General features: G+C 37.8%; 1 protein-coding gene across 1 annotated transcript in view; it reads left to right on the forward strand.

The window, feature by feature from the left end:
* Window positions 1-16,673, forward strand: part of FREM2 (FRAS1 related extracellular matrix 2) — a 122,955-nt gene that overhangs the window by 16,337 nt on the left and 89,945 nt on the right. The window lies entirely within an intron of this gene.

A 16,673-nucleotide genomic window follows, 5' to 3' on the forward strand; every position in this document is an offset into this window, starting at 1 on the left:
AGGATAGTGAGTATTAATTAGTAACTACTAATCTATGGAAAGATGCTAAGAATCAAATTAAATTTAAAATGGAGAAAATATAATGATAGCATGTTTTGTCATCAAGGTTTCACAATTTGTGCATCTTATTTGCACCATTCTCACTGGTGCTAGGTTCTGTTTGCCTTGCTAGATATTAATAGGGCAATTCTTGCCTCATCAGCCTCTGTGTTTTTTCTGGAAAAATGAAGACAATTATTTTTTGTTTCATAAACCCAAATTTGGCTTGGATGCTGTTCAGTTTTTTCCTAAATTATATTACTTGTTCTTTATAATTGGTATCAAAGTAAGTTAGGGAGTGCTTTGGTTGGCTGGAGCTTAACGATGGAGGCAGTAGAGTGTTTAGGGGTAGGAATCAAGGAAAGACCGGCATGGTAGATCTCTTGGTGAGAGTCTGTTATAGAGCACCCAGCCAGGATGAAAAGGCAGATGAAATATTCTATAAGCAGCTGTGAGAAGGCTCACATTCACTAGCTCTTGCTCTCACGGGGGACTTCAGCTTGTAGCATGCCTGCTGTAGGTCCAGGCCAGCAAGAAGGAGGCAGTCTAAGGAGGTTCCTGGAATGTATGGGAGACATCTTCCTGAAACAGCTGGTCAGTGAGTCAACCAGGGTACCAGCTGGACCTGCTGTTTATGAGCAGGGAAGGAAGGACTTGTGGGAAATGTGGTGGTTGGAGACTGTTTTGGGCACAGCTATCACAAAACTAATGAGTTTAAAGGAAGAGGATCAGCAGAACTGCCATCTTGGACTTTTGAAGGGCAGACCTTGGCCTGTTTAGGAGCCTGGTTGAGAGAGTCTCTTGGGAGACAGTCCGGAAAGGCAGAGGGAGCCAGGAAAGCCACACGTTCCTCAATAAGAAAATCTTAAAAATGCAGAACTAGGATATCCTCATGTACCAGAAGTAGGGAAGAAGACTAGCTTGCCTGAACAGAGAGTTTTGGCTGGAACTTGGTGAACAAAAGAGCTTATCACCTTTGGAAGAAGGGCAGGCAACTCAGGAGGAGTACAAGGATAGCATGAATTTACGCAGGGAGAAAATTAGAAGAGCCAAATCCTAAGTAGAGCTTAATCTAGCTACTGCCATGAAAAACAATTTAAAAATTTCTATTAATACATTAGTGAGACAAAAAAAGGAGTAAGGAAAATCTCTATCCGGAATTGGATGTGGGGAGAAAAATAATGACAGAGGATGAGGGACCAGGTTCACCCCCAGTAAGTTTGCTGATGACACCAAGTCGGGTGGGAGTACTGATCTTCTTCAGTGCAGGAGGGATCTGGACAGGCTGGATCGATGGGCCAAGGCCAACTGGAAGAAGTTCAACAAGGCAAAGTGCTGGCTCCCATTCTTGTGTCAAAATAATCCCATGCAGTGCTACAGGCTGGGGGAAAAGAACCTGGGTGTACTGGTTGACAACAGCTGGACATGAGCCAGTTTGTGCCCAGATGGCAAAGAAGGCCAATGGCATCCTGGCCCGTATTGGTACCAGGGCAGGGATCGTCCCCTTGTACTCAGCACTGGTGAGGGCACACCGTGCATCCTGTGTTCGGTTTTGGGCCCCTCCCTACAAGAGGGACACTGAGGTGCTGGAATGTCCACAGAAGGGCAATGGAGCTGGTGAAGTGTCTGGAGCACAAGTTCTGTGAGGGACGTCTGAGGCAGCTGGGGGTTTTTACCCTGGAGAAAAAGGGGGCTCAGGGGAGATCCCACTGCTCACCACCTACTGCCTGAAAGGAAGGTGTAGTGAGGTGGGGGTTGGCCTCTTCTCCCAGGTGACAAGTGACAAGACAAGGAGAAATGGACTCAAGTTGCACCAGGGAAGGTTTAGATAGGATATTCAAAATATTTTTCATGGAAAATCTCATGAGGCATTGAAACAGGCTGTCTAGGAAAGTGGTTGAATCCCCATCCCTGGAGGTATTTAAAAGACATGTGGATGTCATGATTTAGTGGTGAACTCGGTAGTCTTGGGTTTGTGGTTGGACTCAATGATCTTAAAGGTCTTTTCCAACCTAGATGATTATATGATTCTATGAAATTAAAAGCCAGGAATGGTGCAAGCAGAGTGAATAGAGTAAATTAATTCATTTGACTTGTCTTGATTATTGATTGGGTTTGGTCTAGATGAAAATATCTTAGGCTGGTATAGTGTGCCTTGTTTTCTCTAGGGTTTCCTTCAGTGAATTTTTCTTTAACAGATTCAACTAATTAGGTTTTGGGTTTACTACTAGAAAAGATTTCATTTAGCAGTCAGCCCTTAGGAAGCTCTTTGAAAAGACAAAAAATTTTCCCCTTGCTGAAGAAGGATTTTGACTTGTTGAAGTTCAAGTCATTAGTAAAACATTAATTCAGTCGGCTTGATACGCCATTGCCCTGAATGTTTGCCAGGATTCCAATCTCAGTAACTCTTAAGTACCAGCATTGCACTTCTCTCACTGCTGTATAATGCACATTTACGTCAAGACTGTAGGAATGCTGTTACCACACACTTTGCTGCTGCCTCTCTAAAGCTTTGCAGTTAGGAAATAACATAATAATTAGAGAGGAAATTTTAAGGATACCTTTTAAGAAACATTTGAAGTCTAATTCAAAGCCCAGTGCCTCCAGTGAGGCTCTTTGTGCCTCAAGGTTTTTGGTTTGAGCCTCCATCACTGAAATCGGTGAGAAATTTTTTTTCACTCACTTCTGTGGTGTTCAAGAGCACGTTGTGCAAGATAAGATTCTCATAGCTAAAAGGTTATTCAGCTGTCCCTAAAACTCTTTTGCCCTAGAATTTTTACGGCCTTCGAAGTATTTGATTTCTTATTCTGATGTCTGCTTTTTAGGCAGAACTTGTAAACTCAAGAGCCTGAGACACTGTAGCCAGTTTAAAAAACCCACTGAGGTACCCTGTGTATTATTTCAAGACTTTCCTAGGCTTTGTGCTGAATTCAGTCAATGTCTATGCCATTAAACTGGATCATCATGGCCGTAGAGCATTTGTAGTACTGTGTGTTCAGATACATCCCTCCTGAAAGAATTGCACAGAGAGCATTTTGGGTAGAGATAAAAGATTCTAGTGGAAAGGAAATTATTGAATACCTTTTTATTTTCCTGTCAGATGCACAGAGCATCACACTCAGCTTCTTCTTTAGGGATAGATGATGCAATGTTATACATTTAAGATCCAAATGACAGAGTTTCTCTAGTGGGTATTTTGGGTGGGATTTTGTCCTGGATTAATCCTAATCAAGTGGAGGTCCTTGAAGTGCTGTATTAATAGCCAAAATAAATTTAGATTTTGTTCATAACATTGAGGATGAGTAGATTTAGATGTGGCATAGTAACAATTGCTCTGAATTCTAATCCAGTTTTGCCCATAGTTTCCTTTTAATGTGTACTTAGAATTGCATAAATCATGTAAGTATTAAAAAGAGCGGTGTTCTGCGCTGGCAAGGTGTACATTTTAGTTGGTGAAGTGGAAATTTTCAAGCTTGTTGGCTGATTTGGGTATTACACTAAACATAGGAAAGGACATGAGATTGCCAGTGTCTTGCTTTTACTTATTAAATCCTTTCATATTGTACGGGTTGCAGATATTTGAGACCTGTGCTCAATTTTCTGTGCTGCCTGAGGAATCTTAAGTAGGTATTTCCTATAAAACTGCTGTTACCTTTAGGCTGTAGGAAATGTGACTTAGCCTGTGCTCCTGCAGAATCCTGTTTTTTGTACACCAGTGGCAAGTGGGAATAAGATAAAGCGAAGTATTGCTTTTGTTACTGTTTTGTTTTGCCACCACTGAAAAAACACAGGCAAGAAGAGGAAAGAGTAGCTGGAATAGGCAGATTATGCATTTAACCAAAGTTTTATGACTGTAGTGGTTGAAGTGGCCTAAAAATGAAGGATTTCATTGGGATTCATCAGCCAGCCCATGAGCTCAAATACTTTCATCTAGCTCTCCTTTCCCCTCCCCTCCCTCCCACTTAAAGACAGACAGAAAATAATTTAGTAGTATGTCCTGCAAGTATTGTAGCAATAGCATGGCAGAGTCTTGTGGGTCTTTTTAAGCTTACTGTATGCTATGTTCTGATTTTAAAATGTACTACTTCCCACCTGTTTAAGGATCTCAACTGGGCTAGATTCAAATAAGCAGAATAATTTTCACCAGTGTTGTTCTGCCCTGAATCATATAATGCATAATTCTTGAGTTTCAGATTATGAAGAATGGAGGAATAGATCACAATAGAAAAATGTTTTATTTGTTTATTTAAGGGAAAATAACTATTTAAATGAAGAAGTACTAATGTACTTCTAGCATGTAAAGTATCTTATTTTTTGTGTTCCTATTCCCCATTCAACACACACAACCCAACCACCCATATCTCTACACCAAGGTAGTGAGCTTGCAGTGATTCCTGTATCATGTCTCCACCAACCCAAATTAGGCTGCTATTTAAACTCCTTTAATGAATTGTTAGGTTCATAGCACAAGTAAATTCAAGATTATATGATTTTTTTTTTTGATCAGCTCATGAAAATATATTGGCACCATAGTCCAGTTAATGCCCTGCAAATGCTTACTAAATCTTTAGGAAAGAGGATGAGACAGGGAAGAGAAATATGTTTTTATGAGGTCAGTCTTTTTTTCTCTTTATTGAGTTTTCTCACTGTATTCCCCAAAATAGCCTTTTACTAATTCCCTTTTTCTGTCATTCAAGAGAGCTGTTTCTGAGAAAATGCATTTTGCTACTCTTAGCGTGCTTGAAAATTGAAAGAAGCCTCCAAAGAATCTAGACCTGAGAAATGCAAACCCATTGAATGCAATGTTAGTCTTAAAGTTGTAAAAATTTCAACATATTGAGTAATAAGCAAACGTAGTTTTAGACTGTTAGTCTCTTTGTAGTTACTGCTATTATTTCAAGTAGTTTGATAATTATCAGTCATAGGAACTCTGCTTGAAATCATATGATAAAATTATGTCCTTCCCTCAAATGCAACTGTAACCACCTATTAAAGCACATAAGTATGCAACTTGTGATTTTTCATGGTTCTTTTAACTTCCCTTAATTACACACATGAACCAGGCCTTATTCATTGTTTTGAGGTCCCGGATTCATCTAAACCTCTGAGGAGGAGACATTCCTGGATCAATATCTGGTTACCGAGTTACTGAGATGTCAAGTGACTGCTTTACTTTCTGATGCTCTCTGCTTCTAGGGAAACTTCATCTAACTGGGGCACCTCAGAGATTCCTCCTGTGTGTGGTAAATGTGTTTGTTATTTAACAGACTTCCCCTGGCTTCCACAGCTAAAAGAGAATAAATCTAAATCCTCTGTGGACTTGACATCTATTTTAAGTAAGACTGTCTGCAAGGTCTTTGGGATGGAGCTGCTTTTCCTAGCTGGGACATACTTTGGCAAATGCGATGGAACCTGATTTGACAATGCATGGCTTTGCTTGATTAGTCCCTCATCAACAGGAAATGTGTTATTTAGGTAAAGAAATAGCTTCTATACTGTTTTTTCCTGCACTTCATCAATTTTGTGCTTGGAATGGAATATATGGACATTGGAGCAAAAATATGTTGTAAAACATATTCTTTGCATAAATCTTGTGGGTTTTCTATATATTCTTTGTTTAAATCTTGTAGTTTTCATATCTTTTGAGTACTTTTGAAACATAATAGTTTTTGTGTAGATTTTCTCTTTCAAGTATTAATTTTGACTTGTGAAGGGTTTTTTTTGTTTTTTTGTTTGTTTGTTTTCAGGTTGGGTTTTTTGTGGGGTTTGTTTGTTTGGGGGCTTTTTTGGCTTTTTTTTTTTTTTTTGGCTTTTTTTTTCTTGGATATGTTTGATGACTCCAAAAAGATTGAGTGGTTAGACTGAGTATTAGGTATGCAGATAACTATTAAGAGTTAATATAGGCTTTTTTTCTACAGCATTTGACATAGCAATGAGTTACAAAATTATCTTAAACATTTAGGAAATGCTGAGCTTCATGAAGTTGACAGTTTGGACAGTTTATAATGTTTTGTTTGAAGGATTGTGGAACTTGTCAAGTTTCACAAAAACTGAGAAGCATAATTTCCTGAGAAGCCTTGTTTCATGAAACATAACAGTAATGGTGATTTTGCTAAACAAAGAGGCTAAGCTGCTTCTGGTCTGCTGGAAATTTTCAGAAGCTTGATTTCTATGTTTCACCCATGTTAGTGGCATCACAAGGATCAGTGTTTGGATTTAGAATGCAGAACAATTCAGCTTAGAGATAGGAATGTAGTTTTTAAGAGCAGGTGATCCTAACTGGTAACAGATTTCCAAGGCAAATGGTGGATTCTGATGTCTCCAAGAACAGATATCTTACAGAAAAAAACCCACCTGTGAAGCTACATCCAACACAAAGTTACTGAGTGGTCTACTAGGTTCTCTCAATGCAGAAGATCAAGCTAAAGCATTACAGATGCCTCTTTTGGCCTTGAAATTAATAGAGCAGGAATTTGTAGAAACTTTCAACTATTACTGATTTTTCCCGCATCTAGAGACAGCAGCAAATCTCTCCTGGAAACTTAGAAAGAACTGAAAAGAGAATATATCATTTGAGAAAATTCTTACTAGTTCTGTGCTTCCAAATTGTATATATAAGAAACAGTCCTTACTCCTCCTTGACCCTCCTCCAAGATCCTTAAGGAAATTAAGAAGTGCTATTCTGAAAGTCATAGAAGGACCTTTAAATCACATAGCTGAAAAGCCAAGAATTCAAGGAAGATAAAATAAAACCTGAATGGTACAGAACTCAAAACCTGTGGATTGTTTTAACTTTTCATATAGTCAGTAGTTATTATTTGTTTAGTATTTCAACATACAGTCTTATCCCTCTCCCACCTACACACATTCTTGTAAAGTATATCTTTCTAATCTTAATGTTATCTTAACATTTTTCACCTCAGGGAAGTTTTTACAAAGAATTCTATAAGTAAGCAGCACTTGGAAAAAACCAACCAAAAAGAACACAGAATCCTAACAAATTTGACCAAATTGATTTTTAAAACCTTTTGTATTTAACATTTAACCCTTAAATTTGCCAATTTTTTTTTATCTTCAAAACCCCATAATGTGCCAGATACTCTTAAAATAATATTCTGTATAAATGTAGGGACAATATTTTTATAGAATTCCATTGTTTATCCTGTTATTAGCTGGATCAGGGTTATTCTGACATAATCAAGTGAAATAACTCCATTCTCATGTAAATGAATGTGGAATAGACTAGGCAGATTTCTACCCGCTTCTCAACAAAATTATTCCCACAGAGGTTATCCAACTTGTGTCCTGCCTGGTTAGTGTCTTGCTTGGAGGAGTTCAGCAGGTCAGAGGCAGATGTCATGTACATCACACTGCTGGCTTCCCTGTGGATGTGCTGTCACATGATCTCCAAATGGGGGGATATGGGTGACTTTCTGCTCTGATTATGGGATATCTGTCTTTCCTGCTTCACTCCTGTTTTTTCCCCTCATATAACACTGAGGTTGCTTTGGTGAGTAGCATGGCTCACAGTTGAGTCTTAACTTCTGGATTCTTGACATGCCTCAACTGGCTTTTCACCTGAAGAAAAGCAGGTATTCCTCCTTCAGTGCTTAGCTTTGCATAAATAGTTCCTGACCCTGACCAGTGCTCATGGACACGTTATCCAGTCAGCCACACTGAGGGGAGACTGAGAGCATACTGTTTCAAGCAGCAGTCAGTTTTAAAAAATATTAAAAATGTTTTTAATTTATAAAAATATATGAAGATATATTTTAAATTAAACATATTCATTTTATTAATGCAAAAATAGGTTTTAATATATTAGGATATATTAAAATATATTTAAAATATATATTTTATATAATATGAAAGTATATTTTCTTCTGCATCAGAAAGACTCCAATTTTTGATGAAAAATAGTTATTTGGAGGGGAAAGATGGTCGAGAGACATTTTTGCACTTCTACAGAATGCTTTGTAGGTCAACTTTTAGTTCTCACTGATCACAGTACCTGAAACTACAACTTTCAGGCCCAACCCACCTTTCCAGTGTAGCGCTGATAAGAGATTGTCAAGAAGTTGATAAACACAGGCTTAAGGATTAAAGGTAAAATAAAGTGTCTGTGGTAGGCTTTCAGTGCAATGTGGTGTCCATGAGTAAATGAAGATTTTCTTCCTTTTTTTGTTTTAATATTTCTTTCTCTGGGCTTCTTTTAAAACCCTTCTCTTACTTACACAGTTTAGTAGTCCTTGCCTTACTTCTTGCTAAGATAAAAAAAAAAAAGAAAAAAAAATTTCCCCTCCACAAACACATTACCTCTGAGAATTCCCCTTTGGGCAGTGTTGTTCAGCTTCATTCCAAAATACAAGGTTGTGTGCTAAATGACATAGAATAGGATACACAGGAGGAACAAAGGCATGATTAATTGCCTGTGCTAGAATATTTGTTTTACTTCAAGCTAGCTGCATATCTTAGAGTAGCAGAAGCCACAGCATGAATTCTAACATATGTTTGTCCAGGCACAAACTTTCTGTGCATTGAGGTTATACATGCTAAATAAATAACAAGCATTGTTAAAACCCACATTTCAATCCCTTAATTGCTAATGTTTGGGTGCTAGCTAGATCAAGCCAGCACAGGTACGCTGTCCTGTACTCTTATTAGTAGTTTCTTAATTTTTTTCAAGATTTAACTAGCTTTGGAGGGAGCTTGTAGTATACTTCCCTGGCAACTTATAGTTTTTGAGGTTTTAAATGCAAGATCTGAAGAGTCATATGTTTTTGTAGTCTGCTCATTTATTACATTATAACAAAAAATATTCTTAATCTACAGACAAATGTTGCTCTTTTAATTTCAGAAGGAAAATAAAAAGGATGGGAGTCATATGTTTTAACAAAAATGTCCAAATGTATGGTTGCAAATCTAATGGTAATTTTGGGATCCCTTTGTAGTTAATGGAGGTTAAATAAGGGTGATTCATTTCAGTCTAAGAAACAAGTTAGTAGATGAGTTGAATTGCTCTCCTGAGGTGCTCATTTCTCTACTTATGTCATGGTACATCTTGGCTATTAGTGGAACTCAGAAAAAAAAATGTTGCATCTACGTACATAGATTTACATAGTTACATTCTGTAACTCCCACATAGGATTTTATTTGCTGAAATTATTGTGGTGGGAAAATGTAGTTATGAATAATATTAAAAATATTTATGCAGTAATTTCAGTGCATTTTTTTAATGTTTACCTTTGTTTTGCTCAGAAAACGTAAATTCAAGTTCTGTTTTTTGCCTTTCCTGGAGCTTGGAGATGGTTCATGGTTTTACTTTATTTCTTTATATGCTTAATTGCTGCAAAATATGCAGTAGATGCTGAGAACAGCTTTAATGAGTTAAGGAAATTAATAAAAGTAAGATTATGTTATCTTTTTCTTCACTGTAAATTTGGCAAGCCCCTTTCATTTGCAGTGGCTATTCCTTTTATCTAAATACTTGGGAAAGAATAGAGAGATAATTTTTGATGAAATGAAATACCAAGAAGTTGTGATTCAGATAAAAAAATGCTTAGAAGTGCAAGGAAAAATTTTATCTTTATATATATAATCCTTAAATACATTAAATGATTAGAACAAATAGGGAGTTGAGCACTGGACTACAAAACTGAAAGCAAAATACTGCAAACATTTCTTTATGAACCTTTATCTACATTTTTCTAAATACTTATGTGGGTATAGAGTGTCCTGGTCACACATGTTTATATGCATGTCCATACACAAAATGCAATGAAAATATTAGCTGTGAAGTTAAAGAAAGATATATTGAATATTCTGAATATTCTTAGCTTTTAGGAGTATAATAAATAATATGAATAGAAAAATATCTGTTATTTTCCACTTCTATTTGTGTCTCTAAGTCGAGAGAGGATGGCTTAAAATGAAGTTACTAAAATAGATTTTATTTCTAATTTTTCACATTTGGTATGTGATTTCATGCAAGCTATAGATTCATGGATTAACAAAGTGCTGGGCCCATTTCTGGAGATCCTTTAGTCTCATACCCCTGTGCTGAGCAGCATCAATTGAGCAGATTGTCCAGGAATGAATCCAGTCAGGTTGGAAGTATCTCCAGGGCTGGAGACTTCCACACCCTCTCTGAACAATCTGATTAAAAGCTTGAACACCCTTACAATAAAGAAGTGTTATTGTCATGTCTGAATGCATCTTGTAATTCAGTTTGTCCTGTGCTTCTTGTCCTGTCTCTGGGCACCTCTGAGAAGAGCCTGTCTCTCTCTCATTACACCTACCCAGGTACTTTCAAGTGCTGCTAAGTTTCCCACCTGAGCCTTCTCTTCCACAGGCTGAATAACAACTCTCTCAATTTCTCTTCAGAAATTTGGGGCTCCAGTTCCTTAATCACCTCTGTGGCTTTTCTAGCTCCACTATGCCCTTGTCCCTTGTGTGCTGGTCTCAGTACTGGGCCCAACAGAGCACATGTCTCTTCATGAGTAGAAAGGAAGGATCACATACTGAAACCTGCTGGCAGGTCATGCCAATGCAGCCCAGAATGCTGATTATGTTCATGCTGTCGTGGATCAAACTAGGCAAGTCCAGGGCTCATATTGTGGCAGTAAGAAAAATATCTATTCCCTGTGACTTCATTCATGTAGAGAAGCAAAACTCTAGTATTCAAGCATGCAAACTACCACAAATGTGTGTGGCTTACAGATTTTAAATGCAAGGAGCATTTCCAAATTAGTGTAGATGACTGATAGCTGAGACAGGGCTAGAGCGTGTTTTCCATGTTCCACATGGAAATGGAGCATGGTTAGGAACCACCAACTCTAAGCAGAACTGTAAGTCTGTCTCATAGTAGGGTTCTGGGGAAATCTCATAAAAGCCTTTGTCAGTTGCTCACAAAATCTATTACCATTTATTACCTTGGCTCTTGGCAAAACAGCTGCAAGCTGTTTCTTTCTCTCTTCCTGCTCTGTATGACTATTATAGGCTGGAACATAGAGATTCATGTCCATAATGACTGGTAAAATTAGAAGAATCAGAATTGGAAAACAAACTCAAAATTTTAAAATTTTTCTTTCAATTTAACTATCTAAAATTAGGGGACTAAAAGAATAATATCAGAAAGAGGTATGAAAGGATATTCTTAAATTGCCTGAACCACGATAGAAGTGTACCGCTTTATAGCAGGAAATAAATCCATCCCTAATTTTCAATTTAGATTAATGAATGAGGTGCTGTTTGGGTGAGAGAAGTAGGAGGGGAAGAGGGAATCCAAAATCCTTGCCACCTGGTTCTTAAAACTAAATGTGATGCTTCCAGAGTTTTACTGAGGAAATGTAGGTACCTGTAGAGGACATTTTAGCTTTTATGCAGGCCAAATAGCCATCTGGAGTTTGTTAATTCTCTCCATCATCTGTTTATAGAGTTTACAGTGGTTGGGTTCCTCCCTTAAATATGGTTCAATGATACAGTCAAATTTGACTTGATGACTTACTGCTGCCAAGCAAGCAAGATCCCCCTCTCCCTCCCTCACCCTTTCCTATCTCATGTCACACCAGTTTATAAATTATTTGGTTGATTCAAGTAACTGTTCTGGCAGAAAGCCAGTGGGGTTTTAGGCTAAGTGAGTGGTAGGGTGCTGAACTGGTTTACCAGGCAGGCAGGGATGAGCAGCAGGGAGACCAGGCATTTAGGAACACAAGGACTGGAGGAGGTGGGAGAGAAATGGAGTCTCCCCAGTTGGGGGCTTGAGGTGCTGTGTTGGTTCAGGTGAGTTGTCCAGCTGTGCTGCTTCCCACTCAGTTCAGATGGGCCTTCTCTGGCTGCTTGAGACAACAGGAAGCTCTGCTACCCACCACAGGGGAACTCCCACCTCCTCATTTCATCTGGCTGTTACCTCTTCCTCTGTGCGAGCACAAGTGATGGTGCAACCATGTGCAAAAGCATGGATTCCCCCTATATACAGCATCCCATAATTAATCACCCTGAAACCGTCTTAAAACTGCATTCTTGGCTCCTCAGGCTAAGAAGATTTGATCGATGAATGAACAAACAGCTTTCCAGCTCCTGTTTTAAAAATAATAATAACACAAATTTTGCTGGCTGGTGGCTTAGCAACAGAGAAAAGGCAGTTTGTAAAACAAGTCCATTTAATTTGTACAATGACATTCCAGTGTGACATCTCCATTAGCACTTAGGCAAATTTTTGTTGGAGGTGTGGATATGCTGAAAGAGACTGTGCATTTTGTGATAATCATCTGAACATTAAAAAGGAGAAAATAATAAAAAAAATAAGGTGAAAAGTTATATGCATATCTGTGCTATTTAGGAGAAAAATATCTAAATCTGTAAATGAGAAAAAAGCATAGGTATAGCATTACACACATTATAAAATAAAGTTTTATGTCTTCTAATTGACAATATTATAATGCTTTTATTAAATTTTTAAATAATTTAAATTTTTTAATAAGGGAGGATCTCCCATTTAATTTAGAATGTTGCACTAGTGTTAGCGATTTATTTAGCTTGGAATTGAGGTAACAAGTAATGAAAATGAATTGCTCTTGTGGAAGGAACATTGTGCTGCAAGTTGATTATCACTATATCAAAAGTGGGTTAAACATTTTAAGTACTTTACACAAGATAGTGGTTTGCATGTGGTAGGAGATGTGCAGTTAGATCATTGAAATAATGGTTTGAGCACCTATATTGGGATTACAATCCTGTAAAACTTGTGCAGTGGAGAGATTCAGCTGGCTACAGTTCATGTTCTACCATAATAAATGGCATCCCTTACATCACATATTTGATTAACAAGTTAAATGTGGCATTCATGCAATGATTACACCATCAAAACAATCTTCTTTTGAGATGGAAAAGCATGCAAGGAGTGGCGAACCAAGTCATTAGGCAAATGCGTTAGTGCTTCATCAAACCATAGAACCATCAAGGTTGGAACAGAATTTTAATATCATGAAGTCCACCTGTCAACCCAGCAGTACCACTGAAACCCCTAAAGCACTAAACTCTATCACCCAGAATTGAGTAAAGGCTAATGGAGAACCACAGAATCACAGGATTTTTCAGAAGTAGGCTGTTTTTCTTTCTTTTTAAAAAAACAAAATCAATCAAATAAATAAAACCCCCACAACGTGCATCCTCTTAATTTTAAAGGAAAAAGCCAAATGGTTTCTGGAATTCACACATGTTCTCTGTTGCTTTGTGTGAGTAGTGGTTGGTGGTGTGCATGTCAAGGCAAGGTGATCTCCCATGTTGTACTGAGTTGGTGGCTTTGTGGTGCTGGGGATGAAGGCAGGATGCTCACATACCTATAGCCAGGAGAGAAAGGCTTCTTCAGACATCAGCTGAGAGTACTCAGCTTTTGCATTGAGTTTGCACTGAAGAGGCCTTTCTCTCCTTTCAAGGATTTCAGGGGGAGCTGGGGAGGCAGGTCCAGACAATGGCCAGAGATACTGCTCTAATAAAACAAGAAATTGCAGCATGTTTGTTCAGACTTGCAGTGTCTGTAGAGATGCCAGCCATCCCCTTTGCGTAACAAAGGCAAGGCTGCCTCCGGAGATTTCTTTCTGAAGGCATCTCTGTTTAGAGACAGTGCATGCACGTGCATGCCATATTTCCTTCTTGTGTTTGTGCTTGGTTGCATCTTTTAAATCTAACATAGTGTTACACTGTACATCAAATCACTGTACTTTATATTTTCATATGCAGCCCTGATGAAGTGTTTTAAATTTTCCATACCATGTAATAAGAAGGTATTTTACAGATTAATAGACATGATTTGGTTGGAACAGATTATCCAAAAATATTATATTAGTGTTGCAGGTAACCAGGTTGGTTTTGCATGAAAATAAAATGTAATCTTTTTGTACTTCTAGAGAAGGTGATCTGGTTACTTGACTTCTGAAGCTATTTGGAATATTGATAATGATTCTGATTTGTCAAAGCACACCAAAATCCTCTATTATTGATGGATGCTGTGTGTCAATCACAGCAGACTAATTCTAAGATAGAATAATGACTGTAGAGAGGAACCTGAGCAGAATTTATCATCTCAATAAGGTACCAATAAGACTGCAGCTGCAACAGTTGTGATTCAGGTTGATCTGCTGGAACACTGCAGTTGTTCATCCTCAGTTCTGCATTGCCACTGCCAGATAAGTTTTTAAACTAACCAGTTAAAAGCTAGGTGCCTTGTATCTGTATGTGCTGCAGTTGATTATTTGGATGCTCAGAGGCAATGTGTGGTAACAAAAACTGGGAGCTGTTGATGGTTAGAGCTCTCTTTCTCTGTGCCGAAGGTAGGGTATGATATAGAAATTTCTGTTCCTCCACAGCATGGGAGCATTCTCCAGTGTACTCACTGGGACATTGGCAAAGCAAAGGAGCCCATGTGAGGACTAGGGTCTGAACATACCTTCTTTTCCAGTGGAAAACCATGACATTTTTTCCTTTAAAAAAATGTATCTAAGCTTGCTGACTCCACTTGTCACAATTTTTGTCCCTAATTCTTCTTGAAGATGGTCATAGTAATGGCCACATTTGAAAAAAAGAGTTCTGACGGTCGTTTAAACAGGTGTGTTGGTTTAATATGTTCCTAAATGGTCTTTTGCCAGAGGTAGCTGCCTCTTTACAGAGTCAGCAGAGTGGTATGCATATGTTAGTAAGTCCAGAGTTAGTCCAGCTCTGTAGCAGTGCAAGATTAAGATGCTGAACTATGGATGTTTTAGGGCAGGGGTGCACACTATATTTCACTAATGCTGCTAGAGGTCTGCCAGTGATACAGGAGGGGGTGAACAGCTGTGGAGGGTATGGTCTTAGAGATGCTTTAGCAAAATTTGCCAGGGCTTTCCTGTCTGATATGGTCTTGAGATAAGATTTGCATCAGAAGGTACAGTATCATGCAACTCATTAAGAGCTTTTATTCACCATTCATTTGAAGTATATGTCGGTTTTTCTGGCCTGTCCAAGTTAGTATAACTTTCTAGGCATATATATGCCTAGAAACCTATCCTGACTTCACAGAGATTTAAAACACCACAGTCTAGTTATCATTGAATCCACCACCCTCTTAATTACACAGTTTCTGAATTTTTCATTGCAGTTATGGACATTTGCATGTTGGTAAGATACAGGACATAAAAACCTTTTATGAGGAGCAATCCTGTTTTTTTAAAGAGCATATGCAGGCAAATTCAGTCTTAAAATTTGATTTTAAAAATATGTTGTTTTAGCAATGTAAAATAAGTTCAGGTTCACCTGTGAAGGGGTTGTTTTCAAGCCAGAAACCTTTGGTCTCTGGGCATGACATGGATGCAATCAGACTTTCACACTTTAAAGAAATAGTTCTTATAAATAGTGCTTCATATTTAAAGAAATAGGACAATATCATGAGCACTACAGTGCCAGCAATTCTTCTTACTACAGATATATTTGTACTGCCTGTACCTGTCATATCAAATGAAGGATATATTAGAATGTATTTATATCTCATATGCTAACATGTACTTAATGGTGGAATTCTCTGTTGAGAGGGGATTGAAGTTTGGACGTAGTGATTGCCAAGTAGAATTGTGGATATGAATATCAGATACAATAGGGAGTAACATGCAGCATAACATCAGAAAAATAAGAATAAAAGTTAAAAAATTATGGTTTGGAGGAAATGGGCAGATGTGTTGGTGAAGATGCAACTACATGAGAAAAAGATTGACTTTCAGATTTGAACAGTTGTAGGGAAAGAACAAAGAGAAGGTTATTAGCAGAGAAATAAAGAGAGACTGAACACAAGCGTTATACATCCAGCAACAAAATGGAAAAAAATGGGAGTTTAATTTGTTACAAAATTAATTTAAGTAATAGAAGGAATTTTCCCTTGAGTAATATGAAATTAAGGTGCTTACTGTGGTACAGCAGGAGAAAAAGGTAATGATTTATGGAGACTACAGAATTAAAGTAATCAAAATATGATTTCTATGTAATTTTTCTTTCTGTGCTGCCCTTTCTTTGCCAGCTGGAGGTTTAAGTTATACATACACATATCTCTTCCAGAAATGTAAACTAAACTGGGAATCTTTTTTTTTAATTTTTTAAATAGGTGCTTATTTTGTAATATCAATGTTAAAAGTCACTCTTTTAAATTTGGTTACTTTTTATATGTCTTTTGTTTCTTTTTATGTGTTTTAATGAGATACCTATCATCCTAGGCAGAAATGTGTTATTGACAGTTTTACTTTAAAAGGGAAAAGGTCTTTCTTTGGGATCTTTGAAGCAGATTTTTTTTTTATTGTGTGACTGAGAATATTCTACTTTCATCATCAGAAATATGTCACTCTTTGTAAGACACATTACAAGAATCTAGAATTATGTGTGTGTTTCATCAAGTCCTTTATTAGATGAAATGGTGGGGTTTCCATGAAGTAGATTGGAAGATTTACCAGAGTGCAGACTGGCCATTGGAACTCTGAAGATGTGTTTCTCTGCACTGTCACCTGGGTCCTGGAGGAGATTTTGGCCTGCAAGTGATTCAGGTCTTCTTGTAAGTGTTCATGTTGCAGGGCTGGTATCAATTCACAGCATGTAGCCATCTATCCCTGCCAAGACTT

The sequence above is a fragment of the Serinus canaria genome, chromosome 1, assembly GCF_022539315.1.
Source record: "Serinus canaria isolate serCan28SL12 chromosome 1, serCan2020, whole genome shotgun sequence".
Classification (NCBI taxonomy): domain Eukaryota; kingdom Metazoa; phylum Chordata; class Aves; order Passeriformes; family Fringillidae; genus Serinus; species Serinus canaria.